The following is an 18,660-nucleotide window of genomic DNA, read 5'->3' as shown; positions in this document are numbered from 1 at the left end:
AAGGTTTTACTGCAATGACAGCAAGAATGGAAAGCAAAAATTACAGTTGTTCAGCAGAATCAGCTCAGCTTTGTTAGGGAATATGAGGCCATTACAAAATAAACAATGATTGTTACTATCCCTCTCCCCCTTTTTCTGTCTCTCTGTCTATAATCCTTCTCCAACCTCAAGCTGGAACAGCACTCGCAACATTTTCATCTGTGTAAATTAGGAGAAGAGAGAAACATGAGGCTGGATTTTGATCTCATTTACAAGGGGTATATCTGGAGCAACTGTATTGAGATCAGTGCAGTTACTCCAAATTTACATAAGTATAACAGAAAGTCTATTACATCTGTATTACTAATTCTTCCTATGTATAATACCTTAAATGTGTAGTCCTAACTATAAATGACCATAGAAAAGTTAACTATTTCATTCAAAGACAGCTGCTAGTTTTTCATGACCTAAACTGGAACCTTTAATACGCAATTCCATATGAAAGATACTGGGAAAATCTGAAAAAACAAACCACATATTTCATAAAAGAACATTTGTCAATGAGATCTTATTTGCATCAAGAATTATAGATGCTATGAATTGCATTTTGCATGTATATATTACCTATCATTCCAAAGGATCCTACAGTGCTTCTAAGAATTGTATTGCATCACCATCCATTAAAATGCAACCACCCCTGGGGTGGAAATATCATGGTAATCCTGTGTAAGAAAGCACCAGCCGACTATTTTCAGGACAGGAAATGATGTATAATTGAAATTGTAGGATAGACTATAATCACTGGAGATTAAATTTTCCTTAGACTGTGGGGCAGACAAAAGTACCATGGAATTTTTGATGACTACAACATTTTGGTTATGCATTTCATCTGAAAGACAGTACCTCCAGTAGCAGTGTGCTGGGGAACTGGTGCAGTACTGACTCAGCTGTGAAAATGCCACCCACTGAGACACCAACACCACTTCCTGCAGCACCTCGGTTTTCCTTGGAGGTCTTGCATGAAAATAATGAATGTTAGAACAGACTTCTCTTTTGAAGAATTTGCAAATTTATGTTACAGTGGATCAAATTACAGAGTATTAAATAATGATGTTATCAATATGACAAGCAGCAAACACCTCTGAATAGCAAAGGAAAACTGCCATTTATTTTTATAATTGTACAATTGTTTCATCCAGCTGTAAAATGTACAAATCTATATTTTTTTAAAACAATGATTTGTTACAAATGAAAGGTTTAATCCCTTAAAAAAAATCCATATAGGAGGTCTCTGCAGAATCCAGGCCTTAGTTACCAAAGAAATACTAAGCCACCAACTTGCCAGTTTGCTGATAAAGTCAAGTTCTGACCTCAGGATATACACAAGTATATCCCATTCATTTCAGTGTGTGCATGTACATACCTGCGGGGAGAATTTGGTCCACAGTTTTTGACTATGGAAGATTTAGCAGATGGCTGAGAAAAGACACAGACTTTCATAGCTGTTTTAAGACCTATTATCTATTAAGATTTTTCAGTTAATTTAATAATGTACATTAAATACACTTCACACAAATGTTTCTAGTACATAATAGAATTTATCCTTAAACAGCTATTAAAGTCTCTAGACCATGACATGCATTCATCTGCTCACTAGCACTGTTTCCGTTACAACCAATGAGCCAGATCATACACTCTCATGGAAAATCCCACAGGAGACATGCAACACACCTGGAAACTGCAAGTTGAAACTTGAAAGATTCTTAACTAAACGTTCATTAAGTGGAGAGGGAGTAGGGGTTGTTGGCCTCTCTAGGGAGATGGGGTACAGTTCTCCAACTATATGGTTATCCTAGAGATGCAGTCCCCTTCCCACTACTCCACTCCTGCAGCATGACTCCTTCAGAAGAAGTACTGCTACTGCCACTCTGCTCTCACCTAGGTCATGACCACTCTCCAAGGGGATGTGTCAGCAAAGAGAAAGAACCCATGGCTAGATTTTGAAAAATCCTTTTGGCTAGAAGCTTTCACATACAAGAGCCATCTGCTGCAGAATCTGTTTGTTTCTATCTCTTATGCATACAAAGATAAGCTTCTAAGCTGTAAGGATGGGTGGTCCAGTGGTTAAGGGGCTAATCTAGCTCTCAGAAACCCTGGGTTCTATCTGCTATCAATTTTGTTTGTGAACTTGGCCGAGTCACTTACAGCTAGATTCACAAAAGAACTTAGGTGCCTCAATCCCAGAATCAGGCCCCATTGGGGTTCACAAAATCCCCATTTAATTGCTGCTGAATCCTGTCTGTGCCTAAGCTCCCTTGGTAGTAAGTTTTTGCAGTAAAAGTTCCCTTGTTGCCTACATTTCTGCCTCTGAGTATACACTATTGCTTCTCTCAGCCCCAGTGCGATGCATGAACTGGTGGAAGATAGGCATTCCTCTGCCTGCCTCTCCTGTGGTGCCTGAGCTGGTACTTAAGCAAAACTCCCTCCCCTCATAACTTTCACCCCAATGCTTTGTGCACTCACACAAGTTGTAGAAGATCCTAGTTCAAGTCCCTCCTCTGCCTGTTGGCAATAAAGGATTTGAACAGGTTTTACCATCTCTCAGGTGAGTACAGTACCCACTGGGCTATGGAACATTCTGACTGAGGGCAGGGTAGACCCTCAGTCTCTCTTGCTGAACCTATTCCGCTCTGGCTAAATAATTAAAAAAGTCATTGCAGAGGTGGGACTGAATCCTGGGTCTCCCAGGTGGATGTCCTACTCACCAGTCTACAGAGTCATTCTTCTGCTTATTTTTGCTCTCTCACTCTGGCCCAATGACTCTTATTTAACCCACAGTGCAAAACCTCAACAGAAGCAAACTGAGGGAGCCCCTATCTCAGAATATTCCGTAGCTCAGTGGTTAGGGTTTTCATGTAAGAGAGGGCAGAGCCCTGTTCAATCACTTTCCTATTCTCTCCGAAGAAGGGACTTGAACAAAGAATCTTCCACATCCCAGGTGAATACCTGAATCACTGGACTAAAAGTTAGGAGGGCGTTACGACCTCTCCCCTCCAGCTTCTTGAAAAAACACAGTAGGTGCCTAACTCCGAGAGGGTTTGAAGCTGAGAATCCAGAGCCTGGATTTAGGTGTTGAGCTCCCCTTGCCTTGGCATCTCCCATTGGCTATTTTAGGCAAGGAGCTGCCTAGGTGCTGGCTTTTATGAATCCAATTCTAAAGTGCCTATCTCTCCCCACTCATTGTATAAGGAGCCTAGATGCCTAACTCAGGTTTTGTGAATCCCAGTGAAGTTCTATGTGTCTAAAAGTTAGGCATGGCGATGCTCAGCATTACCATGCCTATATTCTTTAGTGAACCCAGCCCCTAGCCTCTGGGTCACCCCTCCCCCCAACCCCCATCTCTTAAAAATGTAGATAATAGCACTTCCCTACTGCACAGGTGTGCTGTGAGGATGAATACATTTAAAAGATTGTAAGATGTGAAGATACTATGGCAACATGGGCCGTATAAGTATCTCAGATGGACAGATTCTCAACACAAGCTGGGCATAGGCCAATGCAATAGTGACTTGCTAAATCTGCAGCAAGACAGCTCCAATGCTGCTGATGCTCATGGCTTTGTTAAGCAGAAGCTAGCTAAAATTAACAAGACATTGGTTGTGTTCACTATGGTTATGCAGAAGCCTGTAGGCAGCAAATAAACTGTCAAGAACCTGGTCAACTTCATGCTATTACTCCTACTTGGGAAGGGCAGCAGCAGCGGCAGACCTGGGATCTAGTCACAGGGAGCAGGACAGAGAACTATTTAACGCTGCTCCTCCCCAAACTGAAAGTCAGGCAGTCCATTTCCCAGTGGAACTTTTCATTAGAATTTGCCTCATCTCCACTGCAGGAGGAGGGGAAGTGAAGACTGTAAATAGAGGGGGAGGGGCAGATCCTAGACTTGTTGGATGGAAATGAATTCTATGGGAGGGGCAGAGAGGTTGGTTGTGTTTCTTTAAAGTCCAAAGCTAGGTGCATCTTACCCCCATTTGAGTTACAGTGCAAAAAGTTAGCATAGCCCCAGTAGCAAATCCTTTACAAGTACCGCTGTCAACCTGATTTACTTCCAGAAAGCAAACTCCTTACCACTGATGCACTTCAAATCAGAACTGTCAAATCTTGTTATCTGCAGGGGGCCTGACAGTTCAAGGGTTCTGCTAATGAAGCCAATTAGGTGGAACCCCCGATACCTGCCAACATTTGAAAGCTATTAATGGAGACATCTGGAGAGAGAAAAATAGGAACACACCTTTTAACTCTTTTGAACTACACTGGAATAGGAGAGATTTTTAGAAAGATAGCATGGGAAAAGAATCAATGCTTTGCTGAAAAAACAAGGACTGTCTTTCCTAAATTGGCATTTAGTCTGTCTGACACACACCCAAGAGCTTAAGCTAACAACTAACAGCTATAAAGAGCTGTATGCCCCCTCCTCTTCCCAAGTCCCTTGCTGAAGGGAAGTGACTTATGCCAGGAAAGAAGTACTAGCCCCTAAAATGGAACAGCATGGTCCAGGGGATTAAGCCTTGGCTTTTAGGTTTATAAAACCTGGGTTCTGTGCTTGCCTTTGGTTAAATCACCTCACTTGCTTCATCTACAAAATAATGTTTACCTACCTTTGTAAAATGCTTTCAATTCTATCAATAAAAAGCACTAAGTCTGACTATGTAATTTAGAGAATTATTATTCAAAAGTTAATATTAATATATGTGGGATAAGTGGAAAGTTAGAGAGAAAATCTCTTTTCATATATGCTGCAAAAATATAATTCAAATGCTAAGGCATATATTTATTATAGCCATTGGAGACAAAATCATAAAGATGCCATTTTATTACATCAGTTTGAACATGCAAGAACTATGTAATAACCAAACCTTAGATTACAACAGTTAAAGTATAAATTGAGCGTTTTTACGTTTTATCACGTTATATCCATAATCCTATTGTAGTAAACTATACATATTTTAAACTCAGCACACTCCATTAGTAATTGCTTGTCTGTCAAGATTTTGATCTCTTTTGAGTCAATCTATAGCAGCTGTGTGTTGTTTAAAATACTCATATTGACTCTTCTATAATTTGCTTCCTTTGAACAGTCTGTATGCTATAATGTTGGATCAAAGAAATAAACGTATACTTTAACAACCCAAAGTAAAGTGCATGCACATTTTTATAACAGTGCACTATAAAACGTAATTATAGTTGTCTATAGATCACACAGGATGATATAAATAAATGGGTTTGAGTTTTTTTTAATGCAAGCATATCCAATACATCAAAGATTTTTCTCCTTATCGCCAGTCCCTATAGTGCAAAGACATTAACAAACCATTTAGAATAAAGATGGTACAACCTCTTTTACTAGTATATTTACTTCTTCATTAATTGCTGAGTATGTATAAAAACAATCATATGGAAACTAACGATGGATAACAAAATGACCCCATCAGGGTGGGTTTCTAAAATAGAACATCTAGCAAATGTTGATTCAACTGCGCCCCCCCCCCTTTTAACAAAAGGTGGTTTTTCTTCAAAGAAAAATGAATATTTTATACATAAACATCAGTTATAGTTAATTGTTTACCACAAACATTAATTCACAATTGGTCACTGAGCTTATGATTATTAAAAATGTGGCATAACAAAGCAAACATGTTTGAGGTTTTACACGGCTGTAAATTTGATAAACTTACATTAGTTTCGTTTTTGTTTTATGTACGCCGTATCACAAGCATCTGGAGGCCTCTCTGAATGTGAGGCAAATGGAGTCCAATCAATATCAGCTACATAATACATAAAGGATGGATGCACATTTTATAGCACAGAAATAAATAATTAATTGAAATCTATTTACTGTAACAGAGAAGAAATGTCAGCATACTTTGAAGTTTAGCAGAACTTTTGCCACAATCATAAAAACTGTGGGAAGGAGCCTCAGGGGGAGACTGTTATCTGCATGCAGTCCAGAGCAAGGAAAGGTGCATTGGTGCAGGGGAGCATGGGAGGCACTGTATTTCAGACTGAGCATTTAAGGGTATGTCTACACTGTAATAAAAACTTGTACATTGCCCCGCAGCACCCAGCTCAGAGCCCAGATCAACTGATTCAGGCTAGTGGGCGGACTTGGGATGCGGGGCTAAAAATTTCAGTGTAGACATTAGGGCTTGGGCTCTGAAATCCAAGCCCTTCACAGGGTTCCAGAGCCTGGGCTCCAGCCTGAGCCCAAACCCGAACACCTACACTGCGATTTCAGCCCCACTACCCAAGCCCCACAAGTCTGAGTCAGCTGACTGAGGCCAGCCACTGCTGTGCAGGTCTTTTATTGTGGTGTAGATGTGTCCTGAAGGGGTAGCTCCCATGTGGAGGATAAGTAGACAGCAAAGCCATGGCTCCACTTACTCTCTATTCCTCTTCACACACACTCTCTGCCCCATCGTTGCCAGGGGACGAATCTCGTATGCAGCACCCATCTGCCTGAAGAGTTGGGACTGCAACTGTGGTCAACCCTACATGGCCATGCAAGGGAGGTGGAAATCCTTACTTCCCTGTGCAGACATGTAAGGGCGAGCCATGTTCTAAACTATTTAGAGCCTGTTCTGTCACCATCACACACACTTGAGGAGTAAGGCCTTACTTCTATAGACAAACACTTAGACAAACACTTAATTTTACGCATGTGAGTCGTCACACTGACTCCACTAGGGCTATTCACCTATCTAACGCTAAGCACAATTTGTAAGTATTAGCAGGATTGAGGCCTAAGGGTGCTACTCACTGTGTGAAAAAATTGCAGAAATGGCTCCTTAAAAACAGACATGGCTGCCCTTAAGCTTGAGCCACAATCTTTTGAATGGAAAGTCCCCTGTTGACTTCAGTGGGCACTGAATGAGGCCCTTAATTAATTCTGAGTGGTGAATTTCACATATCAGAACTATTTAGCAATTAATAATCTGTTAGGTTACCTAATAAAACTACATGGTAGTGGTGAAGGGCCCGTGTTTGCAAAGACTTACACACTCATTAACTTTACTCTCATGTGTAAGTGTCTGAAGAGGCTGCTTATGCAAGGAACTCAGTGTCAAACTACTCACCTCCACATTGACTGAGAGCACAAAGCATCGTGCAGGATCTAAATACAACAAAATGTCTTGGGAGGGAGGGGAATGTTTAGCAGTTTGAATTAAGAACGGTTGTGACTTAGCAGAAGATATAGTATTTCTAGGCTTCTGATTAATAGTTCTGGGTAAGAGTTCAGGTAAATAACTACATTTTACAAAACAGGGATGTCTTAATGATGAAAATGAAAAATGGGTTTGCTCACAAAAGCCTTTGTCTCTGGAATGTAGCTATAAGTAGCTCACTATCTAGGTTGAAAATGGCTGTGCTGCGTCGTGTGTCCTATTTTTCCATGCTTGCAGTAAAGATACAATATGGGAATTCAGCCTTGGTAATTACTAATACACCACACAGACACAATTATACCCTGTATACTGCATAAAGGAATCACTTGTGGTCTGCCTCCATTACAAAGAGCAGTTGGGGGCCAACATGCAAGAAGACAAAATGCTTTACAAGAAGGAAGGAGACCAGAAGAGTCAATGTACACAGATACAAGGACCTTGATTCTTCTTGCAGTGATTTAAGTCCCCTTCCATCAATTATCGTCCTTTGTCTCCAGAGCCTTATCACCAGCAGCATTACAGGAACTGAGCAGAACAATACTCAGGCCCAAATAACCCTGTGAACTGTGCTGACATTTCCACACCCTGTTACTGTGTTTGTGCAGGGTATTTAGATTCCTTAAAAAACAAACAAAAAAACAAACCAAAAAAACCAAGCCCCACACAATAAAAACAAAATTCCCAACTGTTTTAAGTTACCTACCCCAATCCCTCCCTTAAATCCTCTCTCCCAGTATAACTAATTTGTTCACTGCTGCCTCATGTACTCTAATCCTGCAGTGATGCTATAAGAACCTCTACAGAATAAAATAGAATAGAATTTCTCTAAACCCTTGCCAAAGCTCTCAATACATTTTTCAGTTAGTTAAAAAACCCCAAATTTGTGAGCACTGGATGAATGAAGTACTACAAGATAAAGGCCTAAATAATACACAGATATATCAGCTAAATTAGTCTAATTGTTTATTTAAATAAAGCAGCTACCTAACTCATTTACTTTTACAGTACACAGAGGAGAAATTTTCTCTCCTCAGGGACATCTGCAAAGTTTTGAGGATACAATCACAACAAGTCTGCAACTGGTGATACATATCAAATTTTTTTCATTGATGGCTACTAGACATGTAAAGTTTCATGGTATTTCTTAACAGGACACCACACTCACTGCTCATCTGAAAATATATTTAAAAACACCATGGAAAGGGGAAAAAAAAGGACCCTAGGAAAGGCAGCTATTTTCGACAGTAAGTCAGCTCATGTGAAACAAAGTCCTGTCTTTCAGAAAGTGTTTACGATCTATGAGAAAAAATATATCCTTGGGCTAAAATGTTTATTGGCACCTAGGAGTCTGAAGAGAGCAAGTCAGGCCTGTGGTTTTTTGAGGGCACTTTATCATTCCCTGCATTCTCAAAGGGATCTCTGAATGAATAGAGCTGGATTACTCAGCCTTCTATTCCACGCCTATTCCTCTCCATTTTCCTTGGCAAGGCTGAGAGCCAAGCTATTTTTAGTTAGGCAGTTTTCTATTTTTAGACAACTACCAGTTAAGAGACACTGGTTAGGAAAAATTAAAAAAAAAAACAAACACAAAAGTGGGAGAAGATGGAACTTCCCTTTCTCATATTGTAAAGCAGGCCCTTCAACCTGTAACTTCAGGCATTTCAGCTGCTTCCAATCTTGGAAAAATAAAGAAAATTCAGAGTTCAGGGATTTAAAAATAAACCTACCCTCTGGCAAACAGACCAAAATGCAACAAGCTGTTACTATGTGAAACAGTGACTTCAAAAACAAAGAACATTCTCCAGTGACTAGATTGGGAGAAAAACTCTTGAGCTATTAGACTATAAGAATGTTACACAGACATGTAAGATTTTTCCAGCTTCTCAGCCAGATATATCGTGTTTTGGAGAAAGAAACAGGCATCTGTGAAGTAGAACTAATACTCTGCAATACAGATTTAAAGGCCCAGTTTTACATAAGAAGAGCATCATGAATCAAGTCTGAAGCACATTTATATTGCAAATATATTTTCCACATTTATTCGCGTAGCATTTTTACAACAATAACATCCAAACATTTACAGAGACACTTAACTCAAAGATTTTGAAAGCAATTAGTGAGTGTGGAAAAATAAAAATAAAATAAAAGGGGGATCTGCCAAAATTATAGGGCCAAATCCTTAGCCGGTGTAAATCAACATAGCTCAGTTGATGTCAAGAAAGCACCTCCAATTTACACCAACTTAGGATCAGGCCCATGTCTCGCAGCTGTCATTGCTTCAGACCCACCAAAAACACCTTCAGGAAAAGGGGACTCTTTAAAATGTTTTAAACAGTGTTCTCCAATGTCAGCCTTGCACTGTTTGTCACATGATGATCTCTGTCAACAGATTTGGATTAATCTGCAAGTTACTATCTGCTTCCAAGAAAAGGCTAAAGACAATTTTCCAGATGTTGCACTAAGTCTGCACCAAAAAGCTGTTTAGAATCACTAACGAATCCATAGCACTTGCATTTCGCTCTCTCTCGCTCTTTCTCTGTTTTATGCAAAAATAATCTACCAGGTGAAGTATTTCTCTATCATTTGGGACCCTTGAAGATTATGAAATGTGCTGCATGAAAACCAAACACTTGTGGAGAAATCATAGTAATGAATTGGTAACTTCTAAGAAAAACAACTCATTATGCAACTTTCCCTTAGCTGTATTATTCCCCATATTGGATTAATCTGAAATATATTCAAAATAAAAAAGTATAAGGCCAAATTCTGGGCTACTTTGTTCCTTGTGGCAGGCCTCAAAGCATCTTAAAAAGCCTTCATTTGGCTGCAGAGCAACAGTGGAGATCCTGGCACAGATTGGCTGTACACCCCTTGCCTGCTGCAGAGATCTTTATAGTGAGTCTAAATAGTTTAATGTGGAGGGGAAGATTGTGGGTGAGCTTTAGACTTGATTAATGTGTCCATGCAGTGCACAGATTCACTGGCCAAAATCCCGTATGTGCGTGTGGAAAGGGAAGGTGGAACAGAAAGCCATTATCAGCTGGATTTGATCCTTCAGTTCAGCAACCATTTTGCACAGAGCAGAAATCAGTGTTGCCAAGTAAGTGAAGTCCATTTATTCATGTCTGAATACTGGTGACATCATGGCAGACTTTTCGAAAGCCTTCTCAATCCATCATTAGTGTTGCTAACGCTCATGCTTTTATCATGAGTCTTGAGACAGCTAATATTTTTCTTAAAGCCTGAGCTCCTGGAGTCCCATGATTACATAAGAATATCGTCTTTCATTTTAAAAAGTATTTTTTCTAACTTATTTGGTCAAAAACGTTTGGAATTAAAATTATTTTGGGGGGGTGGTGGGAGGGTGACTGACTTACGATTTTTTAACACTTAGGGCTGGCAATACTAGTTCCCAGCATCTGGCCCACAGTTAATAATCGTAAACCAAGAACCAAACATTCAAAAAGTTCCTAAAGTCACCATAATAACAAAGTGCCTTGGCCAAATTCTGTCTTCAGATATGCACACAATGTAGCTGTTGAACTCAGTGCGAGCCACATGTGCATCTAAGGGCAGCGTTTTCCTGCAGAAGCTACTAAATATGGATCACTCATACTACTACATGTATAAATAACACTTTTCATGACTAGATCTCAAACCATTTCACAAAGGAAGTCAGTCTCACTGTCTCCATTTTACAGATGAAAAAACTGAGGCACAGGGAAGTTAAGTAACTTGTCCAAGGTCACCCAGAACTCTGTCTACAAAACTGGGAACAGAACTCAGGTTTCATAAGTCCCAAGCCAATGCTCTTTCCATTAAAGCACTGCTTCCGTAGACCACTTTAACTCCTTTTGTTGCCTAACAAGCTTACTCTACATGTAATGGGCCCGATCCTCAGCCAGGTGCTTCACTGATTCCAATGGTGCTATGGTGATTTACACCAGCTCTGAATCTGGCCCAACCTAGATTTCACAGTTTGTTTGTATACAGTATTCTGTTACGATGCTAAGAGAAGAAAATACTCTTATTACATACACTACAACAGTTGTCCTGTTTCTTTTCTGAAAACAGTAGATTTAAATAGTTACAGGGCTTATTTACCACAAATATACAGACCAGAGTCTTAATTGATATCAAGAGGCTTTCAAAATCTAGTTAACCTCCCAGCTAGTCATTAGCTCTGTGACCTTTAGAAATAATTGACAGAGGCGATTTTTCCCCTTCAGCTCATTCGCCAGGTGACTAATCTTAGGTGTGCTAAAGGACCCACTGCACGTCTGTAAGATTTGATGGGATAATATGTAATAAGTCAATTAGGAAAATGGAGTTGTGGCATTTCTCTGCGACACAATATACTGCCCATACAGCTTGTCACATGCATACAGGTTTTGTCACTTGAACGCTAGCCTAATGATCTCCAGCTTTTCAATGCATTGAAGCCACACTAAGTCTTAATTCTCAAGTCCCTGCATTATCCCATAGCAGATTTAGTAGCATTTCACTACGCTATGTTGCTGGTTCTATTAAAAGCCAATTACACTTTCAACTGTAGCTAGTCCTCTTATATTTAAGTAAATATTGTATATGATGGACTATCATTTGTTGTATATTTTTCTTATACAAAATTTGGGCTCATTCACTTTAGCTGAACAAATTGCGCTTTTTTTTTTTTTTGCACCAAGCCTGCCATTTATAAAGCCTCGTATTACTATGAATTTCTTCCCTTTCAGAAATTATCTTTCATCCCTACAATTTTAACACTGTATCATATAACCAGGGCTCTGAGTGTTGTAAAATGCACTGGACATGAAGGCTGCAAGAAGAGCTCTATGTGTTCACAATCTCAGCTCTCTCTGATTGAGTGGAAAATGCTGCCGCAGTTGGCACACATCTCTCTCTGGCTATGCTCACTTTATTGTCCCTGTCCAATGCCACAAGCCCACAGGGCCCTGGGCAAAACACATTTTAAAAACCATGCAGAGTTTTGATTCACTTTTTAAAAAGACCTTGTAAGTAAAGTGTGTGTAGCTTTTTGAAATTGTGATTTATGCTTTCAAAATAGAATGATCATCTCTTCCACTGGCCATCCTGCAACAATACCCTTCTACCCTCAAAAGCCAAGTAATAGCACAATCTTCCTGCTAGACTGAACTCTGAATGAAGCTACCTCTTGATGATGTCACTTATATTGCCATGAGAGTAAGGTCATCCAGAGATAAAGAGGAGGGGAGTAAGGACAAAGGGGCATCAGCAGTGATGGAAGGAGAAGGTCACTGAGAGTGACACTAAGGGAGCAGCTGGATATGTAGGAGAAGGAGAGAACAGGATGAGGAAAACCCCTGAGGAAGGAAGACAGCAGAAAAGGAGGAAGTTATCAATTGTTTTGAAAGTGGCAGACAGATTAAGAAAAATAAGATTGGACATGATGGACCATGAAGGAGGTCAAGCTGAAAAGACCCTTAGAACTGGTCAGAAGATGGCCCTTAGTAAGGGTGGTTTAAGTGTCATGAAACGGAAATGAGCTTGCAGAGGATTCAGATGTGTCTTACTTGGGTAATCATGTGACTATATCATTGTAATCCTTCCTTTTTTTTAATCTTTTACCCTAATGTTTTTCTTTGTTGCTCTCACTCGTGTAAGTTCTCTGGGGCAGGGATCTGTCTTTTACTTATCCAGTAAAGTGTCTATCATGCTTTTGTCTGCTGTAGAAATAGTGACCATAATCCAGTAAGAGAACAGGGAAAGAGGAAATATGGGTGGGAGGATATGGCATGCTTGAGGAACTTTGAGGTGAAGCGGAGGAGGGAGCCAGTGTGGTAACAAGGCAGGCAAGTGAGGTTAAAGGAGGGATTTTTTGGGAGATGGGGGCTACCAATGTGTGTTTGAAGGCTGAATGAAAGAAGCAGAGGTCAGTATGTAACAAAGATTTAGAAAAAAGAGGGAAGGGGAGGAGTTAGGAAGAGAGAGGGTCAAAGTGTAGGGAGTTGATAGCAGGAGAGACAGTTCAAAGTTATGAGATTGTGGGGAACGAAGATGCTGGGAGTAGGGAAAAGAAGTTCTTGCTAGATAACATCAAAACTGTTTTAAAAACTGCTAAGATAATGAACACAGATGTGTATGTGTGTGAGGTAGAAGTTTAGAGAAGAGCAGCTGGATGATTAGTGTGGAGAAGCAGATCTGTTTCTATAAAGAATATGGCAAAGTTGAATGAGCAGAAAACAAATTATAGTGGCGGAATTCTGTTTTTCCTCCACAAAACTGCTCAGTGGTATGAGAAAGAGAAGAGGTGGAGGAGTGTGGAGCCAGAACAGAGGGTCAGTGGGACAAATCTGAAAGAGGAACTGAGCAGGAGAATTTGAATTAAAGGTAGTGACCAAGGAATCAACAGAGAGGTGGAGGTCAACTTGAGAAAGGGGGAGTATGGGCAGCAAAGGGTCAGAGAGATTGATGGACTGGAGATCACAAAAGAGCTGAGTGATGAATTGGCGGGCAAGGAGAGGGAGTGATTTATGGGCCTGGGGACAGAATGGGAATCAAAGAGAGGGGACTAGGAGGTTGAGAGACTGAAAAAGAACAGGGCTTGGCAAGGATTCATGAGAGACCTGATGAAGATGAGACGGTAGTTGAGGCTGTAATGGCATGGGGGAAGGCAGGCAGGAGACTTCACTTTAAATCTGCAAAAAGTCTAATGGCTTAGCTAAACAAACACACTGGATTTCTAATACACTTATGATTGTAATTATGTTTCAACCAAGATAACTCTAAAAATAGTCCCCATGCAAACAAAGGACAATGGCCTTTCCAGTCTCCTGGAGGAATGACACTGTGCTTTGGCACTATTGGCTGAGCTGAATGTGCTAGGTCTTGTATCCCTTACTCAGGCAAGATTTCCATTTCAAGTCAATGGAGTTCTGCCCAAATGGAGAATGGAGAACAAATGCACTAGACTGGATAAATTAGAGCAAACAGAGGATGATAAATAGCCATGTGTCATGGAGCAGTCCTTCCTACATGCTTCCTTATCAATGGTGAGATGCTGCCCACCTTCTCCCTTGTTCGGATGGCAGTAGGCAAATATTGCAGTTGTGGTAAAAGTAAAAAGGGGGTGATGTGGGAGGGAAAGCTATGTGATGCTCATAAGGCTGGGTAACAGAGGTGGGTCCACTAGCCAAAAACCCGGTGGTAATGTTGGAAAGTGGTCTCTGATATGAGGAATAGAATAAACCATAGGGAAAAGCATGATCAGGTACAAAAAAAGAGGCAAAAAAGATGAGTTCTTCCTGCAGACAAAGGGCTGTTTAGGCATGGCTCTATAGCTCTCATAGACCTTAAGGTTTGGTACAACTGGCAGTTGCAGACAAGATTTGCCTATTATAATTGTAATATGTGTATTATGTCTAACAAATTAAGACCCATTGACTTTGTGTGTCAAAATAATAAAAACTGGTGTTTTCCATGCATTTTAATCAGACATATACTAACAGACTAAACTATTTTAACTAAGGCCATGTTTTCAAGGTGTGTAAAGACTAGTTCATTAGAGGTATCTTTATGAGATGCATGCATCCTTTATTTATGACATATGACCCACTTACTTTTTAGGGACATGGGCAGCAAATGGGGCCCAGAGCCAGTGTATACAAGCAGCTCAAATTCACAAGCCATGGGCCTGATTCTCCTCTCACTCAGACTGGTGTACAGCAAGAGAAACTCCACTGAAGTCAATAATGTTACAATTGTGTAAAACTTATACAAATGAGGAGAATCAGATCCCAGGATTTTGAACAAACATTCTACTGCAGAAAAGTGTAATTTGCTCACTTAAGTAAATCAGCCCACCCCACTTTTATCTTAATCCCATTTTTTCCTCATCCCCAAGCAGAAATACCAATACAGCCTCAGGATTATGACCTCAGTAACCAAAACTGGAGGACTATGATTTTGTGCATGTTAAGTAAGAGATAACTATTACAGATCCCATTCAATTAAAGAAAGGGAGAATCTAAGGTATTTTGTATACAACTAAAGATGGAATGAAACCCATAGTTGTAACAATGCTATTTTATAGATTAAACAAAAATGTGTAGTAAGTGCAAAAGGAGTTTTTATTCTGAGAAAGACCCATCTCACTTTAAAGTAAAGAATAACAAGACTTCTAGTAATCTAAAATTTTTTATCGCACAAGAGAATTCTATTTTTAGACCAACAACTGTAGTAAGTGTATTGTTTTTGGTACCTATCATACAGCATTAGGAAGTTTACATAATGTAGAAGTTCATCTTTGCCATCAAAACCAAAAGGTTTAGCAAGAACCAAATCTTACATAGCTCATACTATTCCTTAAAATAAATCGTCAAATCCCAATAACTGATGTGCTTTATTAACAGAAATAAGATTTAATGAAAGACTGTGGGATGGGTGGTTTAGTGGTTAAAGACACTGAGGCTTCAGTTTTAGGAACACAGTTCAACTCCAAACCGAGGCCTCAAAGTGAACCTTTGTTTGCAGAACCAATACACATCACAAAACTGCCACACATAATTCAAAAGGATTTGGAATAGTTGTCATTCACTGCTTAGAAGAGATTCAAACATGAGCAAACATGGAGGGTGAATGCACTTTTCTCTCTCAAAAGTGATATACCTCCATGTTAGAGTTTAGGTCAACAGTAGGTGGTAAGAGGACATATACACTGTAATGCATGAAACCAACCCAATTAACAGATAACTTTTACAAACTTGAAGAACTCTAAACTCGCACTCCTGTGTTTCAGAATACATTTTTATAACTAAGGTAACATTGGATCTGTTGCATACTGAGTGAAATGAAGTTGTATAGACAAATTCAGAGATAGGTATCATATGGGACTGCAATTGTTATGTATAAAGAACATTATAGGAATAATTGTTTTTAATATGATAAATTAGAAAGTCTGAAAATAAGACAAACGCAATGGGGTTTAAAAGGTTTATAAATTCTCTTAATATTAGCTAATCTACTTCGTGTCATGGCTGTTCTCTGAATTCTATATGTACAAGTTGGGCAGCACTGAGATAGTTTGGTGTGATTTGCAATAACATTGCCAACTATTAGAACACCCATTAACTTCATTCCAAGTCATTTCTTCCTTGAAAAATAGCATAACACTTATTAGAAATGCAAAGTCCTGTGCCTTCTGTTACTTCAAATAATAAATTGTTATCTGAAGAGTGGTATCTTCATAAATACTAGACATAATTAATTCCAGTAAAATGCATTTAAAATGGCTGATAATAAAACTATCAACTTTAATCGGAGCTATATAAAAATAATTTAGGCATAAAACTGAATAGCAATAGTTTCATTTGAAAGTACTGTAAGTATATCAAGGATTAAAATTATAACGGGGTTCAAAAAAGAACTAGAAAATTCCCAGAAGATACGTCCACCAATGGCTATTAGCCAAGATAGTCAGGGATGCAGCCCCCTGCTCCGGGTATCCCTAAACCTCTGATTTCCAGAAGCTGAGTCTGGACGACAGCAGATGGATCACTTGATAATTGCCCTGTTCTGTTCGTTCCCTCTGAAGCACCTGGCACTGGCCACTGTTGGAAGACATGATGCTGGGCTAGACAGACGAATTCGGATATAACGCAGTAAAGCAGTGCTCCGGGGGGGCGGGGCTGTGCGCGCCGGTGGATCAAAGCAAGTTCGATAGAACGCAGTTTCACCTATAACGCAGTAAGATTTTTTGGCTCCCCAGGACAGCGTTATATTGGGGTAGAGGTGTATGTGCTAATGACCAACAGCAGAATCGAAACAAGTAACTAAACAGATGTTACTATGCATCATGTGAAGAGAAATTGGGATTCTAAATTAATTACAGAGAACGTTACATGGGCATACCTTGCATGTATTTCAAAAACAATGTTTTAAAATATTTTCTTCTCTAGTTCTGTAGAAAGCTGCAAGCAGAGCTATGCTCTGTACTTCTGCTGAAGTATAGTTATTGAACAATCATTAAGATGAAAATGAACAAACTTAATAATACCATCCAATCCTTAGGCTGCTTTTGATTGCCTAGGCAGAACAAAATTAAAAGCTATATGAAGTCTAGATGTCACACAGCCAAATGCAGCGGACTCCCCACAAGGAAATACTCATAATGCAGTAAAATTTTAAATGATCAATTTAAATATTTAAAATGTGGCAGTTTTGTATTCTGCACCTTAACATATATCAAAACTACACTGAGTGCAAAGCCATCTGTCTGCTCTTTTGTGGGTTTTTTGCCCCATTGCACTGGTAACAGTAAAGTTAATGATCAAGTAAAGACATACTTGCACAGATTTTTTTTTGTGGTAATATAAGAAATCTTTTTCAACACTAACATGATGCTTAACTGTTTCTTCCGACCTTGTAACAATACTGTCACTGGAGAGGCCTAAGCACTTCTCAATGCTAGAAACCATATCACTCAAACTGCCCACTGATTAAACTACTATCACTTGTTCTCTTTATTGCTAACATCATTCTATTTAAATAATTATATTTACCCATTTTCGGGTAAATATAATTAACCCTTAAATTTTCTAAGGGTTGAAAACAATTGGGTTATCCACAGAAATTTGTGTCCTCCACAGAATTACATATTCGAATGCAAACTGGCCATCAGTGAGTAAATCAGACAATTTTTTTGTGCAATAAATAAATAAAATAAAAAGGGTTTTGCAGGTGTGCATATCATTCCCTTTGAAAATCTACCCCTTAAAGTTACAGCAACATAAGCATAGCTTAAATTTCACTTTTACATTGAAATTTCTTGGAAATCAAAGGACTTGTTGATCAAAGGACATATACACTCATTGTGAAGCACAGCAAATTACTCAGCTAAATCCCGACCTATTGGCCTAATCATCCATTTCCATAGGAAAACCTGAAAGAGGGAGCTTAAAGGGAAAATATCACAACAAGGTTTTCCTCCCTAAGAATGCACTCTTTTTGTTCTGTCAGGAGAGGAAGGAGGATAATTTGGGGGTCAGGGTTTGTCCCATGCAGAACGGCACATGGGACTGGCCACCAGTCCCAGGGCTGAATCCCCAGAGATCAGCAGGAGACTTTGACCATCTATGTGGAGGCTCCAAGGGGGGCTTGGAGAGGTGGGGGGAATGTTGTTCATCCCATACCCTTCATGGTTCCACCTCACATGGATTCCAGCACCCATAGTGCACCCTTTGATGAGAACTCACTCCTCTTCCCAATGGGGGCAAGGAGATGTGCAGGTGGATCTGGGAGGTAGCTAAACAGTAGGGCCCTGTACATCAACATGAAACTAGATTGCAAAAAGGGTTATATTCTTGGTTACAATATTTGCTAATATAGTTTCATGTGACTGCATTGTGAACCTCTAGCAGCAAGTACAATACAATCTATAGGCTCATGAACTATTTCTTCATCAAAAGTATCTAAAAGGTAC

General features: G+C 39.6%; 1 protein-coding gene across 22 annotated transcripts in view; it reads right to left on the bottom strand.

Annotated features, from left to right (window-relative positions):
* Nucleotides 1–18,660, bottom strand: part of MEF2C (myocyte enhancer factor 2C) — a 156,003-nt gene that overhangs the window by 50,851 nt on the left and 86,492 nt on the right. The window lies entirely within an intron of this gene.

Source organism: Malaclemys terrapin, chromosome 6, assembly GCF_027887155.1.
Source record: "Malaclemys terrapin pileata isolate rMalTer1 chromosome 6, rMalTer1.hap1, whole genome shotgun sequence".
Taxonomy (NCBI): domain Eukaryota; kingdom Metazoa; phylum Chordata; order Testudines; family Emydidae; genus Malaclemys; species Malaclemys terrapin.
The sequence above is the reverse complement of the archived record's forward strand: the minus strand, read 5'-3'. Positions and strand labels throughout refer to the sequence as shown.